Source organism: Mustelus asterias, unplaced genomic scaffold, assembly GCF_964213995.1.
Source record: "Mustelus asterias unplaced genomic scaffold, sMusAst1.hap1.1 HAP1_SCAFFOLD_1368, whole genome shotgun sequence".
NCBI classification, from domain to species: domain Eukaryota; kingdom Metazoa; phylum Chordata; class Chondrichthyes; order Carcharhiniformes; family Triakidae; genus Mustelus; species Mustelus asterias.
This window is the reverse complement of record NW_027591313.1, coordinates 21,789-29,197: the sequence shown is the minus strand read 5'-3', so window position 1 is coordinate 29,197 and position 7,409 is coordinate 21,789. Positions and strand designations below refer to the sequence as shown.

At 49.8% G+C, this 7,409-nt stretch overlaps 1 non-coding gene across 1 annotated transcript; it reads right to left on the bottom strand.

Moving 5' to 3' along the window:
• Window positions 1–5,969: 5,969 nt before the first annotated feature.
• trnar-ucu (transfer RNA arginine (anticodon UCU)) lies at window positions 5,970–6,060 on the bottom strand. The gene is given in 2 exon segments: window positions 5,970–6,005; window positions 6,024–6,060. It is a non-coding gene; the product is annotated as a tRNA-Arg (tRNA).
• Between the last annotated feature and the right edge of the window lie 1,349 nt (window positions 6,061–7,409).

The following is a 7,409-nucleotide window of genomic DNA, read 5'->3' as shown; positions in this document are numbered from 1 at the left end:
TTATGGTAATAGGGCCTGGGTGGGATTGTGGTCGGTGCAGACTCGATGGGCTGAATGGCCTCCTTCTGCACTGTAGGGATTCTATGATTCAATGAACAGAGAATTGGATCATCATCCGAAGAGAAAAAACTCTACACGGTAAGAATGCCGGGAACAGGGGGAGCCCAGAACTGGGGGGTCACAGTCTGAGGATTCGGGGTAGACCATTTAGGACGGAGGAGACATTTCTTCACCCGGGGAGCCTGTGGAATTCATTCCCACAGGAAGTAGTTGATGCCAAAACATTGAATGTATTCAAGAGGCGGCTGGATATAGCACTTGGGGTGAACGGGGTCAAAGGTTATGGGGAGAAAGCAGGATGAGGCTATTGAGTTGGATGATCAGCCATGATGGTGATGAATGGCGGAGCAGGCTCGAAGGGCCGAATGGCCTCCTCCTGCTCCTATCTTCCATGTTGCGCCGAAACCTTGCCGTCGTTCACTCAGGCTAGGATCTTACCATCCCACCACGGCGTCCCAGCGGCGGGGAGTGCGGTCAACGGGAGACCCCATCGACAATGACGGGACGGCAAGATCCCAGACGCGACCAGCGCCACGCCCTCACGAGGAGGAAAATCCCCCCCGACGCCACGCTCTGGCAAAGAGAGCAAGCCTTGGATGGGAGGGGCCGAATGGTCTCCTACCGCCCCCGACTCTATCGCCTCGTACCCGATAATCAGAGGCCAACTACCCCACCTCCCACCGAGAGTCTCGGGCCAGTCTAGCCAAGTTTAACTGTGCTATGAAACAGCATGTAATCCCATTAAGTAACCTATTTAATGCTTTCAAACTGGCCTGGGAGCACTTGATCTCCTGATTCCCTGCTCAGGCTCCGAGCTGAATGCTGCGGTGGCTTTATATTAGCCAGAGCACAATCGCTTTCAGCTAACTTGGTGTTAATATTCCCAAGGCACTGGTCGTATAATGCTCCCCTATTGCTGAGTTTCAAATCGCATTAAACGCATCTCTCCTGCCTTGAGACTTCCAAAGAAGCCGCCACATGTCACACAAAACAGGAGAACAAGTAGCAGAGGAGGCCATTCAGCCCCTCGAGCCTGCACCGCCATTCGATCGTGGCTGATCTCTGTCCCACTGTGCGTCGGTGGTGGAGGGAGTGAGTGTTTGTGGTTAGCGTGTCGATCGAGCGGGGCTGCTTTGTCCTGGATGGTGTCGAGCTTCTCGAGTGTTGTTGGGAGCCGCACTCATCCAGGCAAGTGGGGAGTATTCCATCACACTCCTGACTTGTGTCCTTGGAGATGGTGGACAGGCTTTGGGGGGAGTCAGGAGGTGAGTCACTCTCCGCAGGATTCCCAGTGGACAGGTTTTGGGGGGAGTCAGGAGGTGAGTTACTCTCCGCAGGATTCCCAGCCTCTGATCTGTCGATCAAGCAAGGGCTGCTTTAGCCTGTTGCTTGCTCATGGCACCGCTTAGTCTCAAAGCTAATGTACAGTTTGTGCCAAAACATCTTGCAAACCAAAGCATCGCATTCACACTCTAAAGTATCCTATTACTTAGCATACTTAAAACCTTCACACCACACAAGTGCCAGGCAAAGACCTTCTCCACAGGGAATCTAACCATCTCCCCCTTGACATTCAATGGGATTAGCATTGCTGAATCCCCTCTCCCACTATCGACATCCTGGGGGTCACCATTAACCAGAAACTGAACTGGACCCAGCCAGATAAATACTGAGGCTACCAGAGCAGGTCAGAGGCTGGGAATCCTGCAGAGAGTAACTCACCTCCTGACTCCCTCCCCAAAGCCTGTCCACTGGGAATCCTGCGGAGAGTAACTCACCTCCTGACTCCCCCCAAAGCCTGTCCACTGGGAATCCTGCAGAGAGTAACTCACCTCCTGACTCCCCCCAAAGCCTGTCCACTGGGAATCCTGCGGAGAGTAACTCACCTCCTGACTCCCCCCAAAGCCTGTCCACTGGGAATCCTGCGGAGAGTAACTCACCTCCTGACTCCCCCCCAAAGCCTGTCCACTGGGAATCCTGCGGAGAGTAACTCACCTCCTGACTCCCCCCAAAGCCAGTCCAACATCTACAAGGACACAAGTCAGGAGTGTGATGGAATACTCTCCACTTGCCTGGATGGGTGCGGCTCCCAACAACACTCGAGAAGCTCGGCACCATCCAGGACAAAGCAGCCCCGCTCGATCGACACGCTAACCACAAACACTCACTCCCTCCACCACCGACGCACAGTGAATGTAGCCCAGTCCCATCACGCAAACCAGCCTCCCATCCATTGACTCTGCCTACACTTCCCACTGCCTCGGGAAAAGCAGCCAGCAGAATCAAGGACCCCCCACGCACCCCAGACATTCTCTCTTCCACCTTCTTCCATCGGGAAAAAGATACAAAAGTCTGAGGTCACATATCAACCGACTCAAGAACAGCTTCTTCCCTGCTGCTGTCAGACTTTTGAATGGACCTACCTGATATTAATCTCATCTTTCTCTGCACCCGAGCTGTGACTGTAACACTACATTCTGCACTCCCTCCTTTCCTTCTCTATGAACGGTATGCTTTGTCTGTATAGCGTGCAAGAAGCAATACTTTTCACTGTATCTCAATACGTGACAATAATAAATCAAATCAAATACTTTCTGTGGGAGTGAATTCCACCGCTCTCTGGGTGAAGAAATTTCTCCTCACCTCAGTCCTAAAAGGTTTATCCTCAGACTACCAATCAACCGAACCTACACATCTTTGGAGTGTGGGAGGAAACCGGAGCACCCGGAGGAAACCCACGCAGACACGGGGAGAACGTGCAAACTCCACACAGACAGTGACCCAAGCCGGGAATCGAACCCGGGTCCCTGGCGCTGTCAGATAGTAGTGCTAACCCACTGTACCACCGTGCCACCCCAACTGCAATGTATCCAAGACCTGAACTAGGAGCTATCAGCACAAGATGTCCATTAGAAAAATCACTTGCGAACTGGATTGGAACAGGAACTCACCAAGGCTCCTTCAACAGAACCAGAAGGCCATAAGATATAGGAGCAGAATTAGGCCACTCGGCCCATCAAGTCTGCTCCGCCATTCAATCATGGTTGATGTTTTTCTCATCCCCATTCTTCTGCCTTTTCCCCATCACCCCTGATCCCCTTATTAATCAAGAACCCATCTATCTCTGTCTTAAAGACACTCAATCACCCGGCCTCCACAGCCTTCTGCGGCAAAGAGTTCCACAGATTCACCACTCTCTGGCTGAAGAAATTCTTCCTCATCTCTGTTTTAAAGGATCGTCCCTTCAGCCTGAGGTTGTGCCCTCTGGTTCTGGTTTTTCCTACTGGTGGAAACATCCTCTCCGCGTCCACTCTATCCAGGCCTCGCAGTATCCTCTAAGTTTCAATAAGATCCCCCCCTCATCCTTCCAAACAGAACCTTCCAAACCCGCCACCTCTACCACCTCGTAGGACAAGGCGGGGGCAGCAGACACATGGGGAACACCACCACCTGCAAGATCCCCCTTCAAGCCACTCGCCATCCTGTCTGGAAGGGGTAACCTGCGGGCAATGGAGAACACAAACACATGGCCTTCTGACCGAGATCCGGGCATCAATGTGTTTAGATGGAGCACAAAGAACAAAGAACAGTACAGCACAGGAACAGGCCCTTCGGCCCACCATGCCTATGCAATCACTTCCACGCCAACACTATAGTTAAGAAAGCCCCACCAACGCCTCTACTTTCTCAGAAGACTAAGGAAATTCGACATGTCAGCTACGACTCTCACCAACTTTGACAGATGCACCATAGAAAGCATCCTTTCCGGATGTATCACAGCTTGGTATGGCTCCTGCTCTGCCCAAGACCGCAAGAAACTACAAAAGGGTCGTGAACGTAGCCCAGTCCCATCACGCAAACCAGCCTCCCATCCATTGACTCCGTCTACACTTCCCGCTGCCTCGGGGAAAAGCAGCCGGCATAATCAAGGACCCCCACGCACCCCGGACATTCTCTCTTCCACCTTCTTCCTTCGGGAAAAAGATACAAAAGTCTGAGGTCACGCACCAACCGACTCAAGAACAGCTTCTTCCCTGCTGCTGTCAGACTTTTGAATGGACCTACCTCGCATTAAGTTGATCTTTCTCTACACCCTATCTGTGACTGTAACACTACATTCTGCACTCTCGTTTCCTTCTCTATGAACGGTGTGTTTTGTCTGTATAGCGCGCAAGAAACAATACCTTTTACCGTATGTTAATACACGTGACAATAATAAATCAAATCAAATCAAATCCTATCTAGACTAACTGCCTGTATCCCTCTATTCCAAGTCTGTTCATGTACCTATCCAGATAAGCCTTAAATGTGGCTAATGTATCTGCCTCAACCACCTCACTTGGCAGTGCATTCCAGGCCCCCACCACCCTCTGTGTGAAAAACTCCCACCCAATTTTCCAGCCTATCTATATCCTGCTGTATTTTCTGACAATCTTCATCAGTATCTGCAACTCCGCCAATCTTCGTATCATCTGCAAACTCGCTAATCAGACCAGCTACGTTTTCGTACAAGTCATTTATATATATCTTATCAACAGCAGAGGTCCCAGCACTGATCCCTGCGGAACACCACTCGTTACAGACCTCCATTCAGAAAAAACACCCTTCCACCGCTACCATCTGTCTTCTATGGCCAAGCCAGTTCTGACGTCAGTGACGTCAAGCTCACTGGCCTATAATTACTCGGATTATCCTTGCTACCCTTCTAAAATAACGGCTCCCATCTGAATTGGACCTACCAAAGTACAACGTGGGAAAGTGTGAGGTTCTTCATTTTGGAAGAGAGAATGAAAGAGTGTTATGTAAATGGAGAAAAACTATAGGAGGTTTTAGGCCGCATTTGGAATACCGCGTCCAATTCTGGTCGCCACACTATCAGAAGGACGTGGAGGCTTTGGAGGGAGCGCAGAAAAAGGTTTACCAGGATGTTGCCTGATATGGAGGCTATTAGCTATGAGGAGAGATTGAATAAACTGGGATTGTTCCCCCTGGGAAGACGGAGGCTGAGGGGCGACCTGATAGAAGTTTATAAAAGTATGAGGGGTGTGGATAGGGTGAACAGTTGGAAGCTTTTTCCCAGGGCAGAAATGATAATTACAAGGGGGCACAGGTTCAAGATAAAGGGGGGAAGGTTCAGTGGAGATGTGCGGGGGAAGTTGTTTTTACACAGAGGGTGGTGGGGGCCTGGAATGCGCTGCCAAGTGAGGTGGTTGAGGCAGACACGTTAGCGACATTTAAGGCTTATCTGGATAGACACATGAACAGACGGGGAATAGAGGGATACAGGCGGTTGGTGTGGATAGGACAATGTAGGCTTGGTGGGCCGAAGGGCCTGTTCCTGTGCTGTACTGTTCTTTGTTCTTTGTTTCTATGAGATCTCCTCTCATTATTCTCAATTCCAATGTGTGGAGTCGCAAGCTTTTTACCCTTTGCTTCATCAGACAATCCCTCCAAAGCCTCCACGTCCTTCTGGTAGTGTGGCGACCGGAATTGGACACAGTATTCCAAATGTGGCCTAACCAACGTTTTATACAACCGTAACATAATTTGCCAACTTTTATCATAGAATCCCTACAGTACAAAAAGAGGCCATTCGGCCCATCGAGTCTGCACCGACCACAATCCCACCCAGGCCCTGCCCCCATATTCCTACATATTTTACCCACTAATCCCTCTAACCTATGCATCTCAGGACACTAAGGGGCAATTTTTTAGCATGACCAATCAACCTAACCCGCACATCTTTGGACTGTGGGAGGAAACCGGAGCACCCGGAGGAAACCCACGCAGACACGAGGAGAATGTGCAAACTCCACACAGACAGCGACCCGAGCCGGGAATCGAACCCGGGACCCTGGAGCTGTGAAGCAGCAGTGCTAACCCACTGTGCTACCGTGCCGCCCAAAATGCGACTCTGGTGGGACTCGAACCCACAACCTTTGAATGATTAACTTGCTATTATTTAGAAGTCCAACACGCTATCCATTGCGCCACAGAACCACATTTATACTCAATGCCCTGGCCAACGAATGCTTTCTTCGCCACCTTTTCCATCTGCGCTGCCACTTTTAAGGATCTGTGGATCTGTACTCCCAGATGGTATGTCAGCAAGACTTTTACAGATGCACCATAGAAAGCATCCTTTCCGGATGTATCACAGCTTGGTCTGGGGCCCCTGCTCTGCCCAAGACCGCAAGGAACTACAAAGGGTCGTGAATGTAGCCCAGTCCCATCACGCAAACCCAGCCTCCCATCCATTGACTCCGTCTACACTTCCCGCTGCCTCGGGGAAAAGCAGCCGGCATAATCAAGGACCCCCCGGGCACCCCGGACATTCTCTCTTCCACCTTCTTCCGTCGGGAAAAAGATACCAAAGTCTGGGGTCACGGACGAACCAACTCAAGAACAGCTTCTTCCCTGCTGCCATCAGACTTTTGAATGGACCTACCTCGCATTAAGTTGATCTTTCTCTGCACCCTAGCTGTGACTGTAACACTACATTCTGCATCCTCTCCTTTCCTTCTCCCTATGTACTCTATGAACGGTATACTTTGTCTGTATAGCGCGCAAGATACAACACTTTTCACTCTATCCCAATACATGTGACAATAATAAATCAAATCAAATATTAAGTTGATCTTTCTCTACACCCTAGCTGTGACTGTAACACTACATTCTGCATCCTCTCCTTTCCTTCTCCCTATGTACTCTATGAACGGTATGCTTTGTCTGTATAGCGCGCAAGATACAACACTTTTCACTGTATCCCAGGACATGTGACAATAATAAATCAAATCAAATATTGAGCTGATCTTTCTCTACACCCTAGCTGTGACTGTAACACTACATTCTGCACCCTCTCCTTTCCTTCTCTATGAACGGTATGCTTTGTCTGTATAACGCACAAGAAACAATACTTTTCACTGTATCCCAGTAAATGTGACAATAATAAATCAAATCAAATCAAATGAATTCGACAATTTTGGGAGAATTACAGCCAGTATTCCAAATGTGGCCTCACCAATGTTTTATACAACTGTAACATAATTTGCCGCTCTGTGCTCGATGTCTCGGCCAATGAAGGCAAGCATGGCACATGCTTTCTACACCACCTTTTCCACCTGTGCTGCCACGTTTAAGGATCTGTGGACCTGCTTGTCCAGATCTCTCTGTGTGTCTATACTCCTGATGGTTCTGCCATTTATTTCTTGGCTCCCACCTGAATTGGATCGACCAAAATGCATCGCCTCACATTTGTCCGGATTAAATTCCATCTGCCATTACTCCGCCCAACTTTCCAGCCTATCTATATCCTGCTGTATTCTCTGACGATCTTCATCCCTCTCCGC